Genomic DNA, 15,650 nt, shown 5'->3' on the forward strand with positions numbered 1-15,650 from the left:
CTATTTGCATAATCAAAAGGGGAAAAAAGTTTTATTAGCCAGATCTTTCGTATTTGTGGAATGATACGACCACAAACGCAACATATGTGCGGTAATCCATAAAAGCTATATGCGTCAACCATAAACTCTATTCGAGTGACGGCCATGATTGATGCAGGAAATATTTCTCCGCTTTAAATGGAGATTGAGGAGAAAAAAATAAACACATACTAAATATAACAGGATCACAGAAACGACTTGTGAAATAAATATACTCGTACTGTAAAAAAATTGAATCTAAAATCTTTATAAAAACACTTATCAAAATGATAAAATAGTCATTTCCCTGACTATTTTATTTATTTATATATTTATTTTATATTTTATACTATCGCAAATCATTTCACTTGCTATGAAATGATTTGCGATATTATTTAATATATTCGATTATTATTTATTTATCATTTATTATTTTTATTTAATATAATAATATATATTTAATTACAAAAAAGAAAAAACTTTATTTTTTAGATAGAGGTTATGTTTGCTTTCATTTTAAAACCTGCAGTATATTCGTCAAGATATACTGAGATATTTTATGTACAAAAAGAGACTCCATAGCTCACTCGGTGAAAGGATCAAAAGGAGAAAGATGTAAAGTTGAATCATTCGCCCAGTACCTTTACAAGGCCTTTTCACAACAACTGAAAAGTAATTTCCTTTCTGAAACTATAGCTGTTCATACCGAAAAAACAGAGCCAAAACGACAGTAAACAAACATAATACACTGCTTCCTACCACTGACTGTTGTTTCATTTCGGCAGTTAAAATTTAGGGAAAAATATATTCTAAAGTACATATTTAAAACTAGCTGGTCGCGATCAAACCTATGGTTTTAGTAATGTTTCTTATTACGAAAAATTTAAAAAAAAATCATTTTTGTACTATCAAAAAAAAAAACAACTGGCGTAACTTCACCTTCTTCTTCTTCTTTATAGCGCTTTTATCTCTCTTGATGCAGCGTTTGCTCTGATTACGCGACTGTGGGAAACTCAAACCGGATTTTCAAAGAGTCTGGTGTTAGGGGGTGAATTTTTATACTTTAGATCTGTATATTCACGGAGCCGGTGTGCCTTTTCTGGGAGACGAAAAACCCGAATTTCCGTGGGGAAAAAAAATAACAAATAAAGGTTTCTCACGTCTTAGATATGAATTGAACCCTGGTCTTTACGATAAAAGCGTTTCGTCTACACCGACTGGGTTACGGAGGTTCATATGCAACTTCTCCATCTGTTACACTAATATGATTTTTGAATTTGATTAAGCTTGTTCAACGTTCAGTTTTAATTTTATTATTGTTGTTGAGTGGAAGTTAACTAGTGTACATGCTTGGACATAGTAGAGTGCAAGACAGGAATGACAAGTAGCTACCCCAAGAAAAATAGACTGCTGTCCCTGTCAATAAAAAGTGATTCTTGTCCTATTAGAATTATCATTGCATGCATTGTCAGTCGTATAAACACAAATATAGCTGTCCGCTCGTCCAAGAGGAAATGATTACCAAAATTTATGAACATTAAAAATATTTGATGAAATATCATAAATTTAAAGATCCATTCCAAGCTTAAAATGATATATTTGGTTTCATAAGTGACGCTACAAATTAGTTCATATCATAATAAATCTAATCCAAATTATTTTGTTTTAGATGTCCCATCCATGATGCAGTAGTATCTGGCCAGCAGCAGTTTTTATTCTTCTTCAAATGACTGCTTTTGTCTGTAATATTTTCTCTTTTTGCTGGGTAGAGAATGGCATTTAGCATATTTTAAAATCGAGTATTGAAATGAAAGATCACAGACCTTTATCACAGAGAATTACCAAAAAAAAAAAAAAAAAAAAAAAAAAATATATATATATATATATATAGTTTTAGGAAAAAAATTGAATGACTACAACCGAGATTTAATTAAAAAGGTTTTAATATAAACACACTACTAGTTTCGGCCTGTAACAGCCTTCTTCAGGTGACATTATAAAAGAAAAAACACTAAACATTGAGGGTTAAAAGACTATGAACAACATAGACAGTCTTTATACATAATTAGCATTAAAACGTTCTAGTTGTATTTGAAGCTGTTCTTTCATTTGTTGCATTGTTGGGAGAGTGCGTGCTTACTGCATCACGTGAACGCCAATACATGATTACAGCTGAATGACTATCTGGGAGGTTGTAGCTTAAGTTGTTATTTAGATGAACAGGATTGAAGATGATTTCTCTCGATTCCACAATTTTTCTCTCTATTTCGTCACTGCAACGGAAGATATTTGTAGATTTTTCCCAGCAGACTTTGTGACTTTGGTTATCATCATTAGGATTAGCCGAGAAGAGGATGTGACTTGATAATGCACTTGCTCGCTGTCTCTTGTAAGTAATGTCTCTCATGTGTTCTTCCATACGCATTTCGACAGATTTGTCGGTCTGACCGAAATAAGGAATATCGCAGTCACATAATATTTTATATACGCCAGGGTATTTGAGTTGATGATGACAAGGTTTTGGGTGGCTAATTAAGGAACGGATCTTTGGAAGTGGAGTGAACAAGGTTCTGATATTGTATTTTTTTAGAACTTTTGCTAATATATGTGAAACAGTACTTATGTAAGGAATAGATATATTGCTTTTGAATCTATTTGTTTCTTCTGAGTGATGTCTGGGAGGATTAAGAAGGAATTTGTTAATGATTTTCTTGGAATATCCATTAACTTCGAAAGAAGTTTTCAGATGGTTTATTTCTGTAAGCAGTTCATTTGGATCATCAAGAAGAGAACGGGCTCTATGTCCCAAGGTGGAAATTATTACAAGCTTATGAGGAGGGAAATGATGGGATTGACTGTGCAGATATCTGTTGGTATGTGTGGGTTTTCTATATATCGATATTTTTAGTTTACCAGCAGAAGAGCGAGTCAGTTTGACATCAAGAAAAGGCAAGGAATTATCCGTTTCAAGCTCAGCAGTAAACTTAATACTTTGATGTCGGTTATTGAGATGTTCGAGGAAAACCATAAGGGATTCATGTCCATGGCTCCAAACAATGAAGACATCATCCACATAACGTTTCCAAACTTTAGGTGTTAAAATAAAGGAAGAGATAGCCTTGGTTTCAAAATCTTCTAAGTAAATATTTGCAAGAACAGGAGATAAAGGATTACCCATAGCCAATCCATGATTTTGTTTGTATATATTATCTTGAAATTTGAAGTAACCGGAGCTGATGCAATGTGTAAGCAAGGCTAACATTTTTTTGGATAACTTGTCTTTGAGTAATGTTAGGACTTCATCTGTTGGGACATTAGTGAACAAAGAAGTTATGTCCAAGCTAGCCACGATGTCATTTTCATCAACTGTAATATCCTTGATGTATGTAACAAATTCTGTAGTATTCTTGATAAAGGAAGGTGATTTCCCTGAAAAACTTTTGAGGTATTTGACAAGGTATTTTGAAAGATCGTATGTAGGAGAATCGATACCTTCTACAATTGGGCGTAATGGGGTGTTCTCTTTATGGATTTTAGGAACACCATACAGTATATGCGAGGAATTAATGGATGGAGAGAGCGTAGAGATAAACGGACGTTTCGGGAAAATTCACTTGTTGTTTTTAATAAGTTGTTTGTACGATTTTGAAGTTCACGAGTTGGATCTCTCTCAAGTATTGAGTAGGTATCATTATGTAGTAATTCGATCATTTTATTCTTGTAATCTTCGGAGTTCAGGATGACTGTTGCATTTCCTTTATCTGCAGGGAGGATGATTATATCTCTGTTGTTTTTTAAACTTTTAATAGCTTTGCGTTCAGTTGAAGTAATGTTGTCTGCAGGTGGTTTTGCGTTATTGATAATAAAGACTGATTCAATACGTAGAAGGTTTGCATCTTGTGGAGGGAGAGAAGAAGCAGCTTTTTCTATTTTTGTAAGTAGTGTCTCCTTTGGTATTAATTTTGGTGAAGGAATGAAGTTTAGACCTTTACTAAGGATGCTTTGTTCTACATCTGAAAATATATAGGAGGATTTGTTGATAACGACTTTGTCAATATTGATGTGTGGTTTTGAGTTCCTATTATTTTGTAATCTCTTTAACGTTTCAAATTTTCTTATAAGATTTACTTTGTTATTATATTGTATTCTGGCTGCTTGAGATTCACAGTATGTATTAAAGGTATGCCAACTTTCATTATCTAGAGATTCTTCCAGTATTTCAGCTATGGTTCTTTTTTTATTGAAAAGAAAAGCGAGGGTGCGTTTAGTATCCGATATTCTTTCAGACAGTAGGTCTAATTTAGCTTTATGATAGATTCTCTTCGCACGTTCAGTTGTTATGTTTTCTTTAAAGCATATAAATTTAGGAAAGATAGCATGGAATTTGCAACGTTTTAAGAAGACCAACCTGTTAATGTTTAGTCCAATCCTCCTTAGTGTCTTGTTGAAGTTTCTTTTATTATTGATAATAGAAGCCTCGTCATGAAGGTCATAGACGACAGAATGATCATTGACTCGGTTAACATACATAGTTTTATGAAAAAAATTGAATGACTAGAACCGAGATTTAATTAAAAAGGTTTTAATATAAACACACTACTAGTTTCGGCCTATAACAGCCTTCTTCAGGTGACATTATAAAAGAAAAAACACTAAACATTGAGGGTTAAAAGACTATGAACAACACAGACAGTCTTTATGCAATGCAACAAATGGAAGAACAGCTTCAAATACAACTACAACGTTTTAATGCTAATTATGTATAATGACTGTCTATGTTGTTCATAGTCTTTTAACCCTCAATGTTTAGTGTTTTTTCTTTTATAATGTCACCTGAAGAAGGCTGTTACAGGCCGAAACTAGTAGTGTGTTTATATTAAAACCTTTTTAATTAAATCTCGGTTCTAGTCATTCAATTTTTTTCATAAAACTATGTATGTTAACCGAGTCAATGATCATTCTGTCGTCTATGACCTTCATGACGAGGCTTCTATTATCAATAATAAAAGAAACTTCAACAAGACACTAAAGAGGATTGGACTAAACATTAACAGGTTGGTCTTCTTAAAACGTTGCAAATTCCATGCTATCTTTCCTAAATTTATATGCTTTAAGGAAAACATAACAACTGAACGTGCGAAGAGAATCTATCATAAAGCTAAATTAGACCTACTGTCTGAAAGAATATCGGATACTAAACGCACTCTCGCTTTTCTTTTCAATAAAAAAAGAACCATAGCTGAAATACTGGAAGAATCTCTAGATAATGAAAGTTGGCATACCTTTAATACATACTGTGAATCTCAAGCAGCCAGAATACAATATAATAACAAAGTAAATCTTATAAGAAAATTTGAAACGTTAAAGAGATTACAAAATAATAGGAACTCAAAACCACACATCAATATTGACAAAGTCGTTATCAACAAATCCTCCTATATACTTTCAGATGTAGAACAAAGCATCCTTAGTAAAGGTCTAAACTTCATTCCTTCACCAAAATTAATACCTAAGGAGACACTACTTACAAAAATAGAAAAAGCTGCTTCTTCTCTCCCTCCACAAGATGCAAACCTTCTACGTATTGAATCAATCTTTATTATCAATAACGCAAAACCACCTGCAGACAACATTACTTCAACTGAACGCAAAGCTATTAAAAGTTTAAAAAACAACAGAGATATAATCATCCTCCCTGCAGATAAAGGAAATGCAACAGTCATCCTGAACTCCGAAGATTACAAGAATAAAATGATCGAATTACTACATAATGATACCTACTCAATACTTGAGAGAGATCCAACTCGTGAACTTCAAAATCGTACAAACAACTTATTAAAAACAACAACTGAATTTTCCCGAAACGTCCGTTTATCTCTACGCTCTCTCCATCCGTTAATTCCTCGCATATATGGTGTTCCTAAAATCCATAAAGAGAACACCCCATTACGCCCAATTGTAGAAGGTATCGATTCTCCTACATACGATCTTTCAAAATACCTTGTCAAATACCTCAAAAGTTTTTCAGGGAAATCACCTTCCTTTATCAAGAATACTACAGAATTTGTTACATACATCAAGGATATTACAGTTGATGAAAATGACATCGTGGCTAGCTTGGACATAACTTCTTTGTTCACTAATGTCCCAACAGATGAAGTCCTAACATTACTCAAAGACAAGTTATCCAAAAAAATGTTAGCCTTGCTTACACATTGCATCAGCTCCGGTTACTTCAAATTTCAAGATAATATATACAAACAAAATCATGGATTGGCTATGGGTAATCCTTTATCTCCTGTTCTTGCAAATATTTACTTAGAAGATTTTGAAACCAAGGCTATCTCTTCCTTTATTTTAACACCTAAAGTTTGGAAACGTTATGTGGATGATGTCTTCATTGTTTGGAGCCATGGACATGAATCCCTTATGGTTTTCCTCGAACATCTCAATAACCGACATCAAAGTATTAAGTTTACTGCTGAGCTTGAAACGGATAATTCCTTGCCTTTTCTTGATGTCAAACTGACTCGCTCTTCTGCTGGTAAACTAAAAATATCGATATATAGAAAACCCACACATACCAACAGATATCTGCACAGTCAATCCCATCATTTCCCTCCTCATAAGCTTGTAATAATTTCCACCTTGGGACATAGAGCCCGTTCTCTTCTTGATGATCCAAATGAACTGCTTACAGAAATAAACCATCTGAAAACTTCTTTCGAAGTTAATGGATATTCCAAGAAAATCATTAACAAATTCCTTCTTAATCCTCCCAGACATCACTCAGAAGAAACAAATAGATTCAAAAGCAATATATCTATTCCTTACATAAGTACTGTTTCACATATATTAGCAAAAGTTCTAAAAAAATACAATATCAGAACCTTGTTCACTCCACTTCCAAAGATCCGTTCCTTAATTAGCCACCCAAAACCTTGTCATCATCAACTCAAATACCCTGGCGTATATAAAATATTATGTGACTGCGATATTCCTTATTTCGGTCAGACCGACAAATCTGTCGAAATGCGTATGGAAGAACACATGAGAGACATTACTTACAAGAGACAGCGAGCAAGTGCATTATCAAGTCACATCCTCTTCTCGGCTAATCCTAATGATGATAACCAAAGTCACAAAGTCTGCTGGGAAAAATCTACAAATATCTTCCGTTGCAGTGACGAAATAGAGAGAAAAATTGTGGAATTGAGAGAAATCATCTTCAATCCTGTTCATCTAAATAACAACTTAAGCTACAACCTCCCAGATAGTCATTCAGCTGTAATCATGTATTGGCGTTCACGTGATGCAGCAAGCACGCACTCTCCCAACAAAGCAACAAATGAAAGAACAGCTTCAAATACAACTAGAACGTTTTAATGCTAATTATGTATAAAGACTGTCTATGTTGTTCATAGTCTTTTAACCCTCAATGTTTAGTGTTTTTTCTTTTATAATGTCACCTGAAGAAGGCTGTTACAGGCCGAAACTAGTAGTGTGTTTATATTAAAACCTTTTAAATTAAATCTCGGTTCTAGTCATTCAATTTTTTTCATAAAACTATGTATGTTAACCGAGTCAATGATCATTCTGTCATATATATATATATATATATATATATATATATATATATATATATATATATATATATATATATATATATATATATATATATATATATATATATATATATATATATATATATATATAACATTATATTCAAATGAACGTTGGAGAAGATTTTTTAGTGCAGTGACATCGGTTTTATTTAACTGAATCCTGATGAATGTTTTATATATTAAATAAGAAAAGATGTTGGAATTCTACAGCAATTTCGTTTTTAATAACAATAAACAACGGAAGAGAATTAAATAAATCCACTAATGACTTTTCATTCATTAAAATGTTGGATCATTTTAGCCCTAACTTTTCCATATCGGTCAGTTTCCTATCCACCCCCCACCCCCTAACGCTCCATACTCTCAATACAACTTCAACATCGAACAGATACATAAAAAGAAAAGAAAAAAACGCAGCATGCAAACTTTAAAAAAAAAGTATTTTTTTGTATTATGTGTACTCAGTCTACTTTATTACGACACTTTTCGTATTTGTACAATTGCTACATAAAAATTCCTACTGAAATTATGATTCAGAAGCATTAAGAAATAGAGTTATGAAAAGAAAACTACATAAGTAATTAGCCTTTTTTTTTGTTTTGTTTTGATACCACTGTCCCACAAAATTTCGTATTTTTTCCTGTTTAATGCTTCCCTGCAGTTTAATCCAACATATCAATTTATTGATATGTTGAACTGCATTGAATCCCTTATTAGAAGCATGAAGTACAAATTTCCAAGTTGATAACTAGAGCAAGAATTATGCAAAAAATAAATAAATAAATAAATAAAAATACAAAATGATATATATAAAATTAACAAAAATAGAAAAGTTCTCTTATCCACCCCTAATACGAATGTACTATAGGTATACGAAATAACTTTTCTTGAGTGGCAGCTACATAGAAATAAATAAATAAATAAATAAATAAATAAATAAAAATATTAGAATCGAATTCCGTGCGCAACTTAGTGAAATAGCATTTAGGAAAAAAAACGCTGGATATTTCATTTGTTTTTCCCATTAAGAAAGAATCATGAAACAAGAATTTATTACTCCTGGATAAACAGTCCGTCCGCACACAAGTCCGGACAACAGATATATATCATAATCGGAAATTTCCAGATGCCGGAAGTAGAAAAAAGAATATCACTGCGACAGGTGGAATTATATAAGGGCAAAGAAATCAAGCATTTTCCAAAATAATAGCGAAAAAAAAATTATTTTATTCCACTTGTTTTTTTATTCCCTATAGAGAATTTTTCGATTTTACTTTATGAATTAGAAAACTTTTGGCATAGGATGTGTCCTTCTGAATTTTGTAAGCGAATCGCTATTGCTATCTGAAAATTAAATTTGTCTAAAATGTGCACTTTTAACGATATATGGTTAATGCATTTTGTCGGAGATTATATGTAATATACATAAAAGCGTGCGGAATATTTGCACATCAGGCTAAATTATTTCATTTCTTGTGAAGGAGAAGGAATAAAATAAAATAAATAAATCATTTCACGTAAGTTTACTGTTGACATTTTTCTTAAAGAATGTGATGTGTTTGTGCTAGGAAAGGGTAAACGTGTAATACGCTTAAGAAGAGTTCACTGCTTTCTTTGATGATGCATTGAAGAAATGTAGGGAGACCAGTGAATAAACTTTGTGGATGAAAGAGATATGTGGAGTATACTGTCGTCAGTGAAACACGGGACAGGATTTACATTTGATCAAAGAGAAGGGTATTACTTTAACAGATTAACGGCATGGAGATATTATAGAGCTTTGAGGTGTTCCGACCTTGCATTAATGAAGAAAGGACATCATTCAATATGACAAACAGTAAACGACTAAGTGGAAATTGATAACTTGTTTATAAAGACAGAAGGGAACATATGATGAATGTGTGGCAAGTAAAGGTCAGACCTATCAGGTTCCTTGGAAACTCGAAGCTAACCAAATGAGTTCATCTGAACCTTTCCATAGTTTGTCGAATGGGGTAAGTTTGGTTAGGAAATCTTCTATCGAGCAATGGTGACAACAACAGTATTGGTGATCGCTAATTAATTGCAGTCGATGAGCAATGAGCAAAGTAATGAAGGTCATATTGATGACCTTGTCAATTGTTTTCGAGGAGACTAAAGTTGGGATGAGCTGAATATAGGCTTGCTTACATGTTGCCGAGGAAATGCCCGACGATGACCACAGCTTTTACAGGTGATAAAGAAGCTGATTATTCTGCTTCACAATAACAATAACTTGGGCAAATAACCAGATAATGGAAGGGAGAATAGAAATCACGGAAAGTCACCACATTTGATACCATTTGCAGTGCCAAAGGACACGATAATGAGAATGGCTAAGTGAAGGCTAGAAAAGGAGAGAAGATTATGGTTTGAGTTAAAAAGAGGATAGCTGAATACTATCATATACATGTGGAAGAAGAGTTCGTTAAGAAAAGTTATTAGAAGAATAATTTGATATACTGGTGGATAGATGAGCAATGTGTGCTGGTTCATTAATATAGCAAATACTTCGGCATTTTCTTCAGGCAATTCTTTCTCAGTCATTGAAGACATTCGCAGACAGTCACATTCTACATACTCTTAAATCGTGAACTATGGAGATATTATTAGAAACTAAAGTGGTGGCTTGTTATGTACTATCAGTGTACCATCGGCAAATTTCGTATCGCAAATGTAACAATAATAAATTTAGTTTAATCCTTTATCCAAGTGTGTGCAAACAAAGTTTGCGCCTGAAAGTATCTTCAGGACTGGGGTGAAGTGGTACAACACCGGGCAACTCCTTGCAAAGGTGGAGCAAGCTACCAACACTTCTATTTCAATATCTCCCATAATGCAAAACACATCTCCTTCCGGATATGTATAATGTTAAGGGAAGGGCCACTACCCAGACTAGTTTCGACCTTTATTGAGGTCTCCTCAGTGGGAGCCAGGCCCAAGTGGAGATACCAGGCAGAAGCAATAGCAAGGTCATCTCCTCCTATAGGAGTTGCCAAATGCTGTGCCACCTTTTTATTAAATTACTCTGGATTTAGAGAAAGATGTTGAAAGTTTATTTTTCACTTGGTCAGACTATAATAAATTTAGTTTAATAGGAGGAGATGACCTTGCTATTGCTTCTGCATGGTATCTCCACTTGGGCCTGGCTCCCACTGAAGAAACCTCAATAAAGGTCGAAACTAGTCTGGGTTGTGGCCCTTCCCTTAATGCATAACATTAGACATATCCGCAAGGCGATGTGTTTTGCATTATGGGAGATACTGAGATAGGAATGTTGGTAGCTTGCTCCACCTTTGCAAGGAGTTTCCCGGTGTTGTACTACCTTACCCCAGTCCTGAAGATACTTTCAGGCGCAAACTTTGTTTGCACACACTTGGATAAAGGATTAAACTAAATTTATTATAGTCTGACCAAGTGAAAAATAAACCTTCAACAAATGTAACAATCTTTTTCTTTTTTTTTTCGTTTTAATTCATCCACGTTATCAAATATTAATTCAATTTATCCTCCTTAAGTATCCCATAACACGAGCATCGTTTTTAAAATTGCGAAAAAAATGAAAGCGTCATGTGATCAGGCTGAAGAATTCACGGAAGAAAGCTAGAAACAGGATCCAGTCAAAGAATTTAAAAAAAAAAAAAGATCTAGTCTAAGAATAAAAAAGAATACTGATATGAATTTATTAACCGTATTATGTTATGGAGTAGAAAATACCATGCCCTTTTGAACTCAAGAGCACGGAGCTCGAGAAAAAAATCACTCTACATTCGTTTAATAATGTTAAGGGTAACTGACTTCTTTGATATGCTGTCAGCAAGGCAATCTTCTGAAACAGGCAGATAACAATAAAATATTGGTATTTTTTTTTTTAATTTCTTTCATATAATTTTCATCTTGAGATTGTAATAAAGGAGAATTATAAACAAAATCCCTCTCTCTCTGAGTAAAGTAAGGTTTTATTGACTAAATTAATTTGCTGGGATTCTGTATGATATTTTAAAATGATGTAAAAGTAACATTTGAGTCTAATGTTAGACAGGACTAAAGCTGCCTATTTCCTATATGGAAATAATAGGTTTTAGCATATTTATTTATTTTTATTTTATTCATAATATTTGACTTATGAACGAATATTTTATTATATTTTCATGTGCTTTTGTTCTTAATTTAATGGTTTTACTTTGTTTCATTTTGTTTTTCAATATTGGTTTCGGAAACAAACTTATTATTATTATTATATTATTTTTTGTGTGTATGTGTGTGTGTGCGTGTATGTGTGACTTGTCTTCCATGGAATGGGACAATCGCGAAACATTAATTCGGATTTAGTTTCGTGTCTGCGCTGTATTTGATGACTTAGTTAAATATTCAGATTCCATAAAAATAACCAACTAACCAACTTCGGGAAGTCAGAGAAAGATTTTGCTTTATATAATTGGTTGTTACATTCCGAGTTTAATATGCTTACTATCAAGAGCTGAATATACCATTCTATTTTCCGCACGAGTACTGAGAAGTTTTAATTTATATTTTAATATTTTCGATATTTTGATATTCTTAAGATACGTAACTGAATATCCATTACCGACAAATATGTAAATATGTACAATGATATAATTCGAAGGAATTGCAAAAACAAAATTTGGCATAAATATTGCAAAAAATTATAATATATTAAAAATTAAAAGAATCATGTGACTTTTCTTTGACTAGCGTAGGAAGGATATTGTATATTTTTATACGATTTCGTACACCTTTTATAAATAAGTATAGCAAATAATTATATAATAACAATAAGATGATATACCTATTTATAATAATAAGATGACATACCTTCCCTTGTGGTGGCCGGGATAAGAATAGCCCCAATGCAGCTCATGCATGTCGTACGAGGCGACTAAAATGGGTATCCTGGGAGGGTAATGGATGGCAATGCCATAGCCAATGAAGTTATAACTGAGGCTCGGCTATTGCTGTTACCCCGTGCCGTGATCACAGCTTTATATAGCTCAATAACACCCTATCCTTGTCCTCTTCAGATAACGGGGAATATGAAAAGCATTCTTGCTTCGCCCCTTTAAGTCAGTCCTTTTAAGGACATATGTGAATATACCTATTTATGTTTTTTCTTTGTGGTAGGATAGATTTCATGCGTTACCTTTACTTAACTGTGTACAATAATGGAATAAAAAAGATGAAAGCTTCTCTTGGTCTTTAATTCCACATTTAGATTTCACATAACTAAAACATTACTTTAAGTGAAAGAATTCCATTTAATAAGATAATTAATATAAAACGAACAAATATGAATCATTATTTTTCTAAATCACTCTCCGATTGGCTTGCTAGTATTATGCAACCTGAGGTAGAAAATAGTACACATTTCGTTTACATACATGCAATTCGAAAAATAAATACTGTGATCATACCTTATTTATAATTTCAGTCTAAAGTTATAATCCAGAATGATATGCTTCTTGAGTCATTCACTGTTACTTAAAGTTTAGAGCTGGTTGTTGTTATTGTTGTGCCATTTACCGAATGGGTTGTCATGCAAACCGAAGACGACTTCATATTTCGAAATCTTACCCATGTTGTTCCTTGAACACTCTCATCGTTTACCGTAGCTCTATCAAACTGGTATCTGCAGATCAAAAGCAAAAACATCCTCCTGAACTTTTTGCCGAAGATGCAGTAGATGAGGAAATTAATGGATGAATTTATGGTTACCAACAAGTTGCTGACATGCACTAATGCCGGAAGGTCAATATCAAAATATTCAACGATATTTACAATTAAGGCTAACATGTTGCACACGAAGAATATCACAACCACACAGAAGAGCATCATTGCTAGACTGATTTCCTTCTCTTGCCTTCTGCTGAGCCGCTGCCTGTTTTCGTTAGCCCTTTGGACAGCATGCCAAATGAAGCCATTCAAAATGGCTAGAGTGAGGAAAGGGATAAAATACATGACCAGAAGGTAGAACCAAATATAGTAAACTTCATAATAGAGTTTATTCTGTCGGAAACTAGTCTTAGTGACAACATACAGAGTGCTGTTCTGTGATGGATGTATCATTAGTGAACGTTCAACTTCCCAAAACCGAGGGATGTTGTAACATACTGCGAACACCGAAATTACTAAATTACAGAGTCGCGCTCTATGGTAAGTACAAACTGACCTAGCTCTTAGCGGATGGCAAACAGCAACGTAACGTTCGACCGTCACCCCTACGGTAGTCCACACGGATCCAGTCTGAGCGATGAGTCCAATTGGATAAGCTAGTGGTATGATAAAAGGCGAAACGTAGTAAGAATAATCTTGTAGCACTAACAGCCTGTAGCCAAGTTTGTTTAGGCCCAACATCAGGACGGCGCAAAGCAAAACGATGGTGTCGAAAACTGCCAGGCCTTGTAAACCGCAGTTGACTGACGACCTCATTTGAGGGCGAGATAGGATCACCAAAGACAAGAGGTTACCCGTAATGCCCATTAAGCCAATAGTGGTAATCAGAGTCCCTCCGATTACGAAATCGAAGGTGGTGATGCGAAGATCATCTTCTGTGCCATTGTCGGGATGAATCGACAAGATAAAATCCGTCAGGTCATGTGACTCATTAAGCACATTTGAGGTATTCATGAGTCGGGAAGGGTGGGAAGAATTACAGCATGTGCATGCTCGATTTATCAGAAAATAGATTTTGCCTCCCGTCTGCTCCGCTGCTGACACTCAGATATAGACGTTTCGAAAACGGTTCTTCTCTGTAGGTATATGGAACAAGAAGAGAGCAATGTCGACACCAGAATTTACACGGAGCGTGACACAAGCACGCACGTACATACGCCCCACTGTCGAAGATAACAACTTCCACTCAGTTTTCGCCTCCAAAGGATATTTAAGCACAGCGCATGTGCGCACTGCGAGCTTTTCTCCTTTTCGAAGTGAATTCAAATGACCACTGTAGGGCGCTGATGTTGTTACAACCTGCCGTTACTTTGTCATCAGAGTCAGTCACTCACTACGAACATCTCAGCAAGTCTTCCAGTTGGAGAAACTTTCGTAGAGAAGTAAAGAAAAACAAACAGTGGCGAAGTGATGCATGTGAAGGAACGCGAGTTCGTGACGTCGCTGTACGGTAACTCAGAAAAACAATTAGCTGCTTAAAGAGCCGTGAAAAGGAAATGAAGTCTTGAAACTTAGTTATAATGAATGAGAACAGCCGTTTCCTACTGCTTTAAGTGGATGCAAGCTATAATTTGGAAATACTTCTTTCGGTAGGAGATGAATATATTACCTGTTATTAAATTAAACAAATTAAATGGTACTTTCCATGAGTGAACTGCTAAATGCATTTCGATAAATTAGTGGCTTGTTTAGAGACAGTTTCGCTTTTAAACATTTTGGCAGTGCTTTGTTTATAAGTAACAGGTATAACAATGACACGCAAATTGTCTTAGCTGGCGATAATTATAAACCATCTTATCCAACATCTTCGTCATTAGTTTAAGGGATATTGTTTGACTTCAAACGGGAGTTAACAAAGTCGAAAGACATTCTATTTATCTTTTTCCAACAGCTTTTTTTTTTTTTTTGGTGTGTGTGTGGTGGGGGGGTATGCAGTTCCATAATAAGAATATTTTCACTCTCTCTTTTTTTTTTTTTTAGTTATTTGTTTAAATTTGCATGGAGTAACTAAGAGATTGAAACATGTTGCCCTCATTTGAGATCGAGTGCCTCATATCAAAAAAACTCTGTAGGAAATAGATTAGAAAGCATTAAAAATACTCAGCTATAATTTAATTTTCTAGAGTACAATCAGATTGCTCAGATTAGCACAAGACCGCAGTTTGTTCGCCAAGATGGTCGCTGACCTTCGATAGAAGATAGCACAATAAGAGTATAATCCAAAAGTGGTGCTTTTATATGAAATTTTGGTTATGTAAAAAAAAAAAAATAGATTTATGATATATTCTGGAGTAATCC

Source organism: Typopeltis vanoorti, chromosome 8, assembly GCF_054136105.1.
Source record: "Typopeltis vanoorti isolate ZY-2024b chromosome 8, IOZ_Tvanoo_1.0, whole genome shotgun sequence".
Classification (NCBI taxonomy): Eukaryota; Metazoa; Arthropoda; class Arachnida; order Uropygi; family Thelyphonidae; genus Typopeltis; species Typopeltis vanoorti.